The sequence below is a fragment of the Pseudonaja textilis genome, chromosome 11 (genome assembly GCF_049901715.1).
Source record: "Pseudonaja textilis isolate UNSWEBS1 chromosome 11, rPseTex1.2, whole genome shotgun sequence".
NCBI lineage: Eukaryota > Metazoa > Chordata > Lepidosauria > Squamata > Elapidae > Pseudonaja > Pseudonaja textilis.
In genome coordinates this window covers 3,563,001-3,577,456 of record NC_142000.1, presented here as the reverse complement: position 1 = coordinate 3,577,456, position 14,456 = coordinate 3,563,001, and the positions used below count along the sequence as shown (strand labels likewise).

Genomic DNA, 14,456 nt, shown 5'->3' with positions numbered 1-14,456 from the left:
AGCCTCCTTCTTAGACAGACCCTCATCTCCTCCCCCTCCCCGCCGCCCAGTCTGCCAGATGTTGGGGTGGGGGGGGAGGTGGCTGGAATTGGGGTGGGGGTGGGAAATCCCTCCTGGCATTGCTGCATAAAAGGCTGAGCATCTCAGGCACGCTAGCATCTCCGTGGGGGAGAGATGCAGACGGCTGATTGGCACAGCTCCGTTTTTCTTTTCTTTTTTCTTTTGTAACGCTTTTTAATGGAGGATCTCTCGGCGTGTGGTTGTATCTGTCTGTCCCTCTGTGTGTGTGTCTGTGTGTATTTTGCCAAGCCTGAATAAATCCACTTGGGCTCTAGGGAAGGGTTTTGAATGGCCTGGCGTTGTAGCAATTGCTTTCCTCCCCCCCCACACCCCTCCCCCCGGGATGCCAAAAAATGCTTGACCGGAACAGCTGATGCCAGTGTAAGCAAATCTTTTCGATTGTGTGGCTCAGAGGAAATTGGTAGCAGGCTAATTATTTTATTATCTCTGGCTGGGGGAGGGGTGTCTGTCCCCCTCCCCCCCCAGATATTTTTGATAAAAGAAATGCCTTTGCGGGGGGGGGGGGGCTCTCCGGTTCTAAACTGCTTTCCTGTGCTTTTGAAAAGGGTGGAGCGAGGTTTGTGCAGAAATGCAAAAGATTTAAATAGAAACAGAGCGGCTGCTCTCCCTTCTCTGAAGGGAGCGGCATTCTTGAGTTACAGATGTTGCCTTTCAATAAAACCAGAAAAGGTGTTCCTTTGGGTTGGTGGCCACCATTGACTAATAACACCAGCTGTCCTCTTACAGCAGCTGCCTCTGGGCAAATCCTTCGGGATGCCGGTCCAAAGCCCAGCAAGATTGCTTCCCCATCTGGGTTCTTGCTAAATGACTCTAGACCCGGACTTGGGAGCCCCTTAGCTGCCCCTGGCATCCAGCAACATCTTTAGTGGAAGCCAACACCTCCCTTTCTCATTCTTAACCGAGTCCGTTCTTAACCGTTATTTTCTCCGCCGTGAAAAAAAAAAAAAAGCAATCCACATTTTTTTTCCCCTTTGCAATAAATATTTCATACCGCCTTCAATCTGTCCCCAGTATTCAAAATGGTTCGAGGTTTCAAAAAGATAACAGAACCGATAAACCACCTTTGTAAAGGATGCCAAAAACCTGGGGGGGTGCAGACGGATTGGGCAACAAATAGTTGGGTCAATTAGCATCATGGGAACTTCTCTTTTTCTGTCCTTGCTTGGGTGCTTTCGAAAGGATCCTTCAGCACTGACTCCAAATCCTGCCGGATTCCCATCTGTTGCATTAACGATCCTTAGCAAACCAGCTACTCTTCCACCTGATTCCTTACAATGCTTGGGATCGTAGGTCCGAGAAGTTCCAGTTGGCACGGTCAAAGGAATTCTGGGAAATGTAGTCCCAAGCAGTTGGAGGGAACCAGTTTGGGGAAAGTTGACTTAAGTTTCTGGTTTTGATGAAAGGATCCAGAATGAAGGGCCATATGTTTTTGTTGGTTGCAGGAAACCTCAAAGCCACAGAAGGCCGTGTGGATGGCCACAGCTTCTCTTCCCATCTTAACCTCTCTGCTGCAAGACGTCCCTGTTCCTGATCTGTATTAAGAAATATAAATTAAATAAATTGGGATTTGTACCTAGAGGCTTTGAAGTATGGGGTGGATGCAGGTCATTTTGACTGTTTGAAAAGTATCTTCTTTCCCAGTTAGAGGGAAGTAAGATTGGTTGTTGTTGGTGGATGGTCATCTTTGGATAGCAAGATGGGCAGCATCTTGTGAGGCCCAGGTGACGGTCTCAGTTGTTCCCCTGGTTGTTACCTCTTTTGTGGATGGTTGAAAGCCATGGAGATCTGTTCTTCAGGGAGATGTCAATATGCTCGGGGTCTCTTTGATTAGGAAGACAGGAAGGTTGCCATCTTCTCAAGGTAGATGAAGGTTGCCATCATCGCAAGGTAGGTGGCAACCAAAGCTGCTTCCACCTAAGGCCACACGTTGGTCAAAATGTTTCCTGCATAGATGATGCCGTATCTCTCAAGATACTGAACTCTTGGGGTGTCACCAGAATCACTAAGGAATTGGTCAGAGGTTCCACAACTCTTTGGAGCCAATTTGGGATTCTGAGAGTATCCTGTGAGCTCTCTCACAAAATGGCTGTTTCGGTGAGTGTGACCAAACCCCAAACCTCCCATTTCCCTGAAGACAACCAAAATTATATTTTTTTTACTTTCTAAGAATGCCTCCAAGGTCTGTGAGGAGTTTAGAGACAAGATGGATATTCATGAAGCTTAGGAGCGCTCATTTTAATTGAAAGAATTGGAACAATCAAATTACATAAGTTACATAAGTCAGAGAGCTTGGTGAGTGTCGAGGACCATGCCAATAATCCCCAGGTACCCTGGTGAGGACCATACAGATGGACCCTTGTTACCCATAATAGCAATCAGTGATTGCTACCAGGATGTGATCTTAAATTTGGTATCTGGCACTGGGGAAATCGGGAGATTCAGGCTGTTCCAAATGGGTATAAAGATTTATTGCAACTTTAAGGTCTCTACGAGAATCTGAAATCCCAACAGGCCCAAGCAAATTGGTGGGAGATCAGAGTCAATGCACTTTTGTGGGTTTGAAGGGACTCGAGACTGATGACACGTTTGAAGCCTCCCTCGGGCTCAGCAGGTCATTTCCTACGGTTTGTCTCCTATTGTGGGAAGATGGATAGATCTGGCTCTTTCCCTCTCTGCAAAATTTCAAACACAAAATTGTGGATTTTCTACAGCGGTTCATTTGTTCGTTCATTCATTCAGCAAATGCATACGGCTGCCCAACTCACACCCAGTGCCATCAAATCGAGTCATTTGGGCAGAAATTTGAGTGGATGTTTGTAGGCATCAAAGCTTGCCTTTGTGAACATTTTTTTTTTTTGCTGTTGTTGTGATGGTGGTTAAATGCCTTTTTGTATATAATGTATGTAGGAATTGTGGGGATCACTTTCATCTGAGGCATGGTGTTTGATACATGCATTTTATCATTGGAAAATTCGGATCAGATATGTGTCATAGGTCAGGGTTTTACAAGTTGACATCATGAATGAAAGATCCTTTAATCTGGTTTCTGATTAGTTCAAGTGCAAATATATACCGGTATATTTATTTAGGCTCATAGGCCACTTCCATCATGGATGATTCTAAGCGGCGTACGGTAAACCAGAAAAATTAAATTAAGCTGAATTGTATAAGTGTGTATGCGTGTGTGTGTGTTTGTGTGTGTGTGTGTGTAGCATATGTATATGAATGTACATGTATGAGTATGGGTATATACATATACATGTATGTATGCATGCATGCATGTATATATGTATGTATGTGTGTGTTGTCTTTTGAGAGCAGGCATTAGAATTTCATTTTTTAACATGTGCTCGCTGTGTTCACAGACAAAAAGGTGACAATAAAGGTTATCTTATCTCAAACAATCACTGATTGCAGACTACCCCAAAGAGGAATGTCAGTTTAAAAAAAACCACAAGATGCCAACAACATCCTTTAAAAGGCTTTTTCACAGAGACAAAGCACCTCTTCAGAGTGTTAATCTGAACGATGGAAATAGACCACCCTTATGTTGCTTAAAATTGGGATCCAAAGGTGCCATGCTAGATTTTATCAAATGTGTAGAGTCTACTTGGAGAAGTTGGCCCTGAAGACAACCAGGTTCAGAGACATGTTAGGGTTTCAAAGAGGATAATCCACATCTTGAACTGTACATTGAAGTCAACTTGGAACAGGCCAGCCCTTAAGAGTGTGGAAAAACGGTCATAAGTCACTTTTTTCAGTGCTGTTGTAACTTTGAATGGTCACTAAATGAATTGGTGCAAGTGGAGGATCACCTGTACTTTCTCATTCTGGTAGATTATAGATACTTTGTAGTATATCCTTTTTTTTTAACTTGGGCAACCTAGGTTGAGAACTGATGTGTGAACTGTGCTATTACCATCCTCAAGGACCAAGGAATGGCAAAATGTGGCCTGGGGAGAAAGCAATACTGAAAAGAAGAGAAGGAATGGACCCCCCTTTATTGCTGAGGCCACAAGAAATCTTCTCCATCAGCCAACGTTTCTCCATCTTGAGAACTTTAGGATGTGTGGACTTCAACTCCTAGAATTCTCCAGCCAACAGAGCTTTTGAATTGAAGCCCAAACATTAACAGATTAACAAAGTTGAAAGAGATCTTGTAGGTCATCCAGTCCAACCCCCGGCCCAAGCATTTCTGACAGATGGCAGCCCAGTCTCTTCTTGAAAGCCTCCAGTGATGATGAAGCTCCCACAACTTCTGAAGGCAACTTCTGTTCCATGGGTTAATTCTTCTCACTGTCAGAAAATGTCTCCTTGTTTCCAGGTTAAATCTCTCCTTGATCAGTTTCCATCCATTATTCCTTGTCTGGCCCACAGATGTTTAGAAAATAACTTGACCCCTTCCTCCCTGTGGCAGCCCCTCAAAGATTGGAACACTGCTATCATGTCTCCCCTGGTCCTTCTTTTCACGAGACTAGCCATGTCCAGTTCCTGCAACCGTTCATTGTATGTTTTTGCCTTTCTTCTTAAGGTTAATCTTAAAGTTCTCAAGGTTGAGTAACACTACAGTAAGCCATTGTTGAAGTAAAGCCATACACCTTAACAGCAATCACACTTATACTTATATACTACTTCACAGTGCTTTACCGCCCTCTCTAAGTGGTTTATAGAGTCAGCCTATCACCCCCAACAATCCGGGTCCTCATTTTACCAACCTCGGAAGGATGGAAGACTGAATCAACCTGGAGCCACTCAGAATTGAACTCCTGGAGTGAGCAGTAAGTTAGCTTGTAATAACTGCATTCTAATCATAGTGCCTCCACGGCTCTTCCATGGTCTCCTTGCTGAGGCCAGAGACTGCTTAGATTCTGCAGGCAACCAGTCGATCAGACAGCAGTCCGGCTGGAAGCGCTCGGTCCCACGTGAAGTCAGCAACAATTTCTCCCGTTGTCAGAGTGTGTTGCTGTGGTTGCAAAAATTGCCACCAGCTGCTTTCACAATCTGCTAGTTCCTGCATTCGTGTTTCTGCTTGTGGCCATGGGCTGGAAGACAATTGATGGAGAAGAGATTGTCTTACATCTGGTGTGTGCATATGGGGTGGGGAGGATGAAAATACAATGCAAAGTGGCCTCGAACCAGTGTAAAGATCCCATTTTCAGAAATTTTGGTTATACGCATCATTGTCAGGCGCAAAAAAATCAGTTCGAGTCAAGCTAATTTATTACTCCTGCCTATACAAGAATCTAGTCAACTGGTGGTCCCCACTAAATTGGCACTAGATTAGAATTAATGGCATTCAAGAGGGGGACTGGACTTGGAGCATTTGTGAACATGTGATGATTTTAGGCTGATTCCTCTCTTGACTCCACCTGCAACTATGCCTGTTCTTTTCCCTTAAGCCTCTCCCCAACCCACATCTTATCAAATTCAGGATATTGCTTTCATTATCCTGAATTGAGTCAATCATTTGAGTGGTTGGAAGAGATTTTCGGGACCAGACTACTTCCTTCAAACAAAGCCAAGGACTCTATCTATATATATAAAAGCGAAATACCCCTCACGCATCATCACCAAATCTCTAGAACCTGAAAGCCTACAAGCTTGAAATTTGGCTCATATATTCCTCTTGGCTTCTAGGTGCTCACTAAGAAAGGATTTTTCGAAATGACCATCAGAGCATTAGTATTTTGTACGTATATTATTATTAACATGCTTTGATGCTAAGGAGTTCTACTTCCCCTCCCCACCTGGAAATAAATCTGTTCCAAATGCAAAACACAAGAGCAGAGGAGAGGAGTTTCAGTTTCAGTTTTGCAGCAGCAACCAGCTTTAATACAGAACAGTTGAGCTAAGCCACGCCCAGGCTCCTTGCTGTCTCCTTGCTCACACAGCAAATACTGTTTCACTTTCCAAACAGCCCTCAACTCTCTCACATACTGACAGGATGCTAGCTCGATGAATATCGATGGATGCTGGTAGGCAGAGGAAGAATTTCCCCCTTATTTTCCTCCCCCAAAACTAAGTCCGACCACATAATTTTGTAGCGAAGCATGGCTATAGAGCTAGTGGGTACATAATTTTCCTCTGATGCTTTAATGAAACTGACTCATAATCCAATAAAACTGACCAGTGGGAGAAAATTAACTGCAAAGGAGAGGAACAGCGTCTTCAGACAGGAGACGGGGAATTCACTGCCACAAGATCACTCCTAGTTGATGATTTATGACCGTAACTGAGAATGCAAGTCATGACAGCCATAAAGCAGGACATCACATGACTGATCAGGTTTTAAAAATCTTGTTTTGTTTTTGTTTTTGGCTGTTAAGTGAACCCATTGGCTGCTCTGAGCAGTTTTTGTCAGAAACTGGAAGTAACGGCAATATTTCCACCAAAATATAAATGATAGTCACATGACTGCAAGACACTGCAAATAACGGTAAATGCGAGCTGGTTGCCAAATGTCCAAAATGCAGTCATGTGACTAGGGGCACGATCATAAGTACCTTTGTAGGAGGGGGTCCATAGTAACTTTGGAGAACCTCTAAGGCACCAGTCATATAAGGACTACCTTACAGTTATTGGCTACTAGCTAAGGTGGTTTTAAAGCAATCACGGAGCTGAAAACTTGATGTTTTCACTAATCATAAAAACAATGTGCTATCTACCAGGTAGGAGACAAACTACATGTTTTGTGAAATACTAGTTACTGTGAGAGGAATCTTGGAGTCTTAGTGGACAACCAGCTAAATATGAGCCAGCAGTGTGCAGCAGCAGCCAAAAAAGCCAATGCAATCCTAAGTTGAATTAACAGAGGGATACAGTCAAGATCAAGGGAAGTACTAATAGCACTCTATAAAGCCTTAGTAAGACCACACCTCGAGTACTGCATCCAGTTTTGGTCACCACATTATAAAAAACAGGTTGAGACTCTAGAAAAAGTGCAGAGAAGAGCAAGCAGGATGATTAGGGGACTGGAGGCTAAAACCTACGATGAACGGTTGCAGGAACTGGGCATGGCTGGTTTTGTGAAGAGAAGGACTAGGGGAGACAGGAGAGCAGTCTTCCAGTATTTGAGAGGCTGCCCCAGAGAGGAAGAAGAAGCCAAGCTATTTTCCAAGGCGCCTGAATGCCAGACAAGGAACAATGGATGGAAACTGAACAAGGAGAGATTCAACCTGGAAATGAGGAGGAATTTTCTGACAGGGAGAGCAATCAACTGAAAGAACAGAAATTGCCTTCGGAAGTTGTGGGAGCTTCATCATTTGAGACTTTCAAGAAGATATTGGACTCCCATCTGCAGAAATGGTGTAGGGCCTCCTGCTTGGGCAGGGTGGACTAGATGACCTACAAAGACACTTCCAAGTCTGATTATCTGTTATCTGCAGAGCAAGAGTGGGCCTTGTGTATGTGTGTCCTCGTCCACACCGTTGTTTGGTGTGGGAAATCAGAAATGAGGCAATAGTTGTGGAGGTTAGCTTGGTGCCTCTGTTCTCTGGTGATGGCAGAGATAATTGGGTGACTCGAGAGAGACTGCTTTGGAGAGACATCCTCTGTGTGCACCTGAATTAAACCAATTGCTGCAGGTAGGTTGATCCACCTGCTCCCCAATCTGCATCCAGCAAGCAAGTTTCCATTACAGCCTCGCTCAAGTTCTCTCTTTGGACACATCCACTGAAGCACAGCCTAGGGCGCTTTTGTCAAAACACGCGATCCTCTGTGGCTCTAGCTTTAGATTAAAATAACAGAGTTGGAAGGGACCTTGTAGGTCATCTAGTGGTCCAACCTCCTGCCCAAGCAGGAGAACCATCTTCATTCAGGAGAAGGTTCAGACCACAAAGAGGTCTCTTCCAACTCTGGGGTTCTCTAGGTCACTTGATTACTGTATATGTCATCTTTTAACAGATTAACAGAGTTGGAAGAGTTGAATTCAGTCCCTGTCATTTTTGTTTCTACGAACCACCAATATGACTTATGACCACAATTGAGCTCAAAATTTATTAAGAGAGTTGTTAAGTGAATGTTGCCCCATTTTATGATGTTCTTGCCACAATTTCTGACAGATGGCAGTCCAGTCTCTTCTTGAAAGCCTCCAGTGATGAAGCTCCCACAACCTCTGAAGGCAACTTATGTTCCATCGATCAATTGTTCTCACTGTCAGAAAATTTCTCCTTATTTCCAGGTTGAATGTCTCCTTGATCAGTTTCCATCCGTTATTCCTTGTCTGGCCTTTGGATACTTTGGAAAATATCTGGACCCCTTCTTCCTCTCTGTGGCAGCCCCTCAAATATTGGAAGACTGCCATCATATCTCCCCGGTCCTTCTCTTCCCTAGACTAGCCATGCCCAGTTCCTGCAACCATTCATTGTACGGTTTAGCCTCCAGTCCCCTAATCATCCTGTTTGCTCTTCTCTGCACTCTTTCTAGAGTCTCAAGTTCTTTTTTGTAGTGTGGTGACCAAAACTGGATGCAGTAGTACTCTAGGTGTGGTCTTACTAAAGTTTTCTAGAGTGGTATTAGTACCTCCCTTGATCTTGATCGTATCCCTCTGTTAATGCAACGTCTGCTCCCTCAGCCTTTAGGCCCCCAGGGGTCCTTCTCCAGATCCAAGGCAGTGTTCCAGTTTCGGGAGGCTCGGCGTTCGGCTGCACAGTCAGGAAGGAAGGCCCATCTGTCTTCGTTGCAATGCTTCCTCTTACGTGCATTTTCTTGCTTTCCAACATGGAAAAAGGAAAGTGTGCGCAAAGCTCCATGCGCGTGGTTATTTTTCCAAAGGGCAGCCTTAGCCAGATCGGCATACAACTCTAGGATTCCCAGCCAGCTGCATCAGGGGTTACACTGAATGATGTTGCCCTAGGAAATGACTTGCTGATGCTTTTAAAACAAGGATGCAAAATTTATGGGAGGCCACGCTTGGCAATGTTCCTAAAACTCTATCTGTGATGTTACAAATAATGAGGAGGAGAACGTTTTAACCACAGGGGGAATGCCAGTACAGTTTAGAAGAGGCTTCTGTCCCTTCCCGAGTGGTTTTCAAAGAACGTGCGATTTCCAAAGCCAGCAAACGTCTATCTAGGTTTAACCCTGTCAGCAAAAACCACAGGATGAAAATATCGGAATATTTGCTACTGTCTGCCTTCTATGGTGAGTGGAGAGAATCAATGTGAAAGGTTTGGCATTTTGCTGATTATTTCTTCTTGGGGGAAGGACATGTTTAGAGTATTTCAAGGCTTAAATGGATGAAGGGGAAGTGTACCTTCCCTTGAATCTGTTTCTCTCAGATGTCATGAGTCAGATATCTGGAAAAGGGCAGAGAAGAACAGCAAAGATGATTAAGGGACTGGAGGCTAAAACATATGAAGAACGCTTGCAGGAACTGGGCTCGGCTAGTTTAGGGAAGAGAAGGACCAGGGGAGACAGGAGACCAGTCTTCCAGTATTTGAGGGGCTGCCACAGAGAGGAGGAAGGGGTCAAGCTATTCTCCAAGGCACTTGAAGGCCAGACAAGGAATAATGGATGGAAACTGATCAAGGAGAGATTCAACCTAGAAATAAGGAAGAATTTTTCTGACAGTGAGAACAATCAACCCATGGAACAGAAGTTGCCTTCAGAAGTTGTGGGAGCTTCATCACTGGAGGCTTTCAAGAAGACTGCCATCTGTCAGAAATTGTGGCAAGAAATTGTGGCAAGAAAGCCATAAAATGGGGCAACATTCACTTAACAACTCTCTTAACTAATGTTGAGCTCAATTGTGGTCATAAGTCATATTGGTGGTTTATAGAAACAAAAATGACAGGGACTGAATTCAGCCATCATGGGAACCAGAAGCGAGAAACCCTCAAGGCTCCATGGAATCTCCAGAACCTTATCTGTGTCCCAAAGGTGCTTTTTTCAAGAGGCAACTGGACTTTCTGTCTTTTTCTCTGAAGACATTTCACTTCTCATCCAAGAAGCTTCTTCAACTCTGACTGGATGATGGTGGGGAAATGGAAGGATTTAGATTCCTTGCAGATAGCTGGTCATTTGCATCCTTTTAGAGGGTTGTTGAGGCCACCTGGAAGTTTATCTGTGCCCTCAGGGTTACCTTCAATTCCATTATCCGTGGTTCACCTCATCCCTCTTGAGATGCGGACAGTGGAATTTTGCCTGGTTTTTTGTGAGTTTAAAGGGTAGGAAAGGCACTAATTTTTTCCAGACTGATGCAAGACATGAAACTAAACCAAAGAAAAGTCCATTGTGATTTAGCCCAAAGTGTCAGCCAAGTTGCTAGAATGCAGCTGCCCACAGTAGCTATTTGGATTTTGTTAGAGTAGAGAGTGACCTGTGCTGCAGAAATACGGTGTACGTTTATTAAGGTATGGTGGTGCCACATGTCCACTATAACAGTGTTTCTCAATCTTGGCAGCTTTAAGGTGGATTTCAACTCTCAGAATTCTGCACCCCATCAAGTCTGAGGTCAGAACATTACCAGCCCCTTTGGCTTGGCAAGCTGCAGTAGTTCAAACTAAGCAGTCAATCAGTGTTTGTCAGTGAGTTCTATGATAGAGAGGCTATCTTTTGCGGCCCTTCTTTCCTTCCGGCTCTATACCTTACCGAAGTATAGAACGACAGAATTGGATGGGACCTTGGAGGTCTTCTAGTCCAACCCCCCTGTCCAAGCAGGAGACCTTATATTATTCTGGACAAATGGTTGTCCGTTCTTTTCTTGAAAGCCTCCAATGATGCAGCACCCACAACATCCGGAGGCGAGTTGTTCCAATGATGAATTGTTCTCCCTGTCGGGAAATTTCTCCTTAATTCTGGATCTTTCTTTGATAAGCTTCCATCCATTACACCTTACCTTGCCTTCAAGATGCTTTGCAGAAGGTGGAGGGCTCAGTGGACAAATGAAACAGTTAAGGTGGGCTTCGATGCTCCTACTTAACTGGGTGTAGGTAGCTTCATCCTGTGCGAAATGGAGTTTGTTTAGGATTGCATCTAATCCACTGTGATCAGTTGTCTCTGTTAACCGACTGCTTTTTAACCTTCCCACTGACCTAGTTAGGTGCCTTGGTGTGGGGAACAAGGGCACTTAAAAAAAATGGTATTGATTTTTAACAGGAAAGCACAAAGCATAGGACCAACCTTTATTCTTTGTTGAATTGATTTCCTTGGCCAAAATGGTACCCTTAGATTTTTATCTGTTTTTCAGCCAATGCAGCAAGTTCAGCATTTATCTCTTTTACAGACTTGCATAAAACACAGTTTAAAGCTGACATATATAGAAATTAACAAGATGTGCCAGTGGTAGAGGTTGAGTCATACAATTGGTGGCATTTTATTCCTCTTCATATCTTTATGGCGTGGATTCTGCTTAGATTAGGGTGTTGAGAAGGAACGGGGCAATTAACATTTCACCTCCTCTATACTTAATGCCACTCTTTCCATATTTTAAGGGATTCTGAGAGGCACTTCAGTCTCAGGTACAGGTATGCCCATGATTACAGTAAAAGAGTGGGATTGCAAAAACCAACATAAAATAGGAAATTAGTGGCCCTCTTCTTCCCGGTATGGCAAATGCCCAGAGGAAAATATTGCTGGCGTTAGTGAGATAGGTAAAAATAAATAAAATGATGAGGGCAGATTCATTTGTGGCATAGAATTGGTAACAGGTGTGGGAGCTTGGTTATTCACTTTTAATTCACATTGAATTCAGGTTCTCAAAAGTATTTTGCATTGTCCTGAGGAGGAATCAGCGGTGGGATTCAGCCAGTTCGCGCCAGTTCAAGAGAACTGGTAGTTAACTTTCTGAGCGGTTTGGTGAACTGGTTGTTGGAAGAAATTATTAGGGCACAGAACCGGTTGTTAAATTATTTGAATTGCATCACTGCCTGGAGGAATCCCAGCAACAGATTTGAATGGTGACTCACTTTTTTTTTTTTTTTTTGCAAATTACAGGCTGGGAGACCTGAGTGGGTGGGAACTGCATAGTTGTAGAAAATCATGAGTAAATTCAGGATGAGTGAGAGTGGGACCTTGGGCAAACCAAGCCACTGTTTTTATTTTTGTATCCCACAATTGGGGGCACAGCAGCGGGGCTCCTCCTGGAGAGCCCCCTGCTTCTGCCCCCCCACTGCATTTTTGGCAATGCTATACGAAAATCACCAGATTGAGCCTCCAAAATCCAAGCTACGTTTTGATGGCAGTGTTGGGAGAAATATCCATCTGGTTCAGTTCCAAGCTGGGAGAAGAACACTGGAAACATGGAGGCTGATTGAGACTGGAAGCTAAAACATACAATGACCGGTTGCAGGAACTGGGCCTGGCTAGTCTAGTGAAGAGAAGGACTAGGGGAGACAGGATAGCAGTCTTCCAGTATTTGAGGGGCTGCCACAGAGAGGAGGAAGGGGTCGAGCTATTTTCTAAAGCACCTTGAAGGCCAGACAAGGAATAATGGATGGAAACTGATCAAGGAGAGATTCAAACTAAAAATAAGGAGAAACTTTCTGACAGTGAGAACAATCAACCCGTGGAACAGAAGTTGCCTTCAGAAGTTGTGGGAGCTTCATCATCACTTGAGACCTTCAAGAAGAGATTAGACTGCCATTTGTCAGAATTGGTGTAGGGTCTCCTGCTTAGGTGGGGGGTTGGACTAGATGACTTACAAGGTCCCTTCCACCTCTATTAATTAATCTGTAAATCACTGTAAATCTGTTTAACGTTGAAGCAGAACCACATGTGGCTCTGGACAGCTGGCCACATGGAGTTGAGAGTGGTTTGTTTGTTTTTATACCTCCTCTGAGATTTGTACTTGAACTACCTGTTCCTGTGCAAGAACATGCAAGAACATTGGCTGTTGTAGGGGTTATGTAGGGGTCATAACTGGCTCTATAGCTTGTCTGAGCTCCCAGGTTTGGTTGAAGTTTGCTGGGGTGGCGGTGCAACTGAGATGATGCAATGAAGGGGCTTGTGTTCTGAAAGGGTGTTGGGCAATTCCTATTATGGCTTAATGGCTTTGTCCTGGTTTGGATCTTGAGTGAGGGTATTTGCTTATAAATAGAGCTATCTATTTCTTAATCTCTTAAGTGCTGATATCTGCTGTGGGTTATTAAGGAAGGTGGGGGCTGCTTTCAGCCTCTTAAGAGCATGTTTCTCCATTTCTCATCCAGGGAAATATAATTTTCTGCCTTTTTAATATTTTTCAAAATATATCATTCTTCTAGGAGAGAGGAGTGGATGCTAACTTTCTACAGCAGTGAAGCGAAACAGTTTGCATACTCAAGTATTGCTTGAGTATACAAAAAAAAAACAGGAGAAAAGAAACCCCAGAGGGAAATGAAAGCAAAAACAAAACGAGAAGACTTCACCTTGGGGGAAAAGGCAGCTCTGTTTTTAAACACAGCTTTAGAACTTAGAGAGGGGCCGCAGTGGCTCAGACGCTGAGCTTGTCGATCAGAAAGGTCGGCAGTTCGGTGGTTCAAATCCCCAGTGCTGTGTAATGGAGTGAGCTCTCTTGTCCCAGCTTCTGCCAACCTAGCAATTCAAAAGCACATAAAAAATGCAAGTAGAAAAATAGGGACCCCTTTGGGGAAAAGGTAAGAGCGTTCCTCTGCGCGCCTTCAGCGTTTAGTCCTGCCGCCACATGAGCATGGAGACATCTTCAGACAGCGCTAGCTCTTCAGCTTTGAAACGGAGGTGAGCACCACCCGCTAGAGCCGTAAATGACTAGCACGGAGGTGTGAGGGGAACCTTTACCTTTTAGAACTTAGAATATTGATCAGTCTTTCCATTATGGTGATAGACAGTTCACGAGTAAAGATGGGATGCAGATCATCCTTCTAAGATTACAGTGTTCCATCCAAGCGGCATCCCTTTCCCTGATAAAATGAGATATTTTTTTTAATATGCGCCATGGTCCCTGTGCTTTCTTAGATAAAGCAAGGATCCAACATTGTTGGCATAGAATTTAGAATTTCATCCTGAAATCATTTTATTCTTCTTGAGTAAAACTATATAGCAGGGTCTCCAAACTTGACAGCTTTAAGACTTGTGGACTTCAGCTCCCAGAATTCCTCTTCCAGTCATGTTAGCTTAGGAATTCTGGGAATTGAAGTCCACAAGTCTTAAACTTGCCAAGTCTGAAGACCCTTGCTATATAGTAACAAACTTCATGATAATAAACCCAAATGAGAGGTACAGGGGCAAGCTCTACAGGGCCTGTTGTAAAACACAATCGCAACATCTTGATGCAAACCCAGGTCAATTGTGCAAGTAGTCCTGGACGTACACTCACAACAGGGAGCAGAATTTTTGTTGCTAAACAAGGAAATTGTTAAGTCAGTTGTGCCTGATGTTATGATTTATTTATTTTTTTGCCATCGTGATTAAGCAAAGTCATT

The 14,456-nt window shown here is 43.9% G+C and overlaps 1 protein-coding gene across 4 annotated transcripts in view; it reads left to right on the top strand.

Annotated features, from left to right (window-relative positions):
* The window catches only part of DOK4 (docking protein 4), an 82,195-nt gene that overhangs the window by 28,790 nt on the left and 38,949 nt on the right, over nucleotides 1-14,456 (top strand). The window lies entirely within an intron of this gene.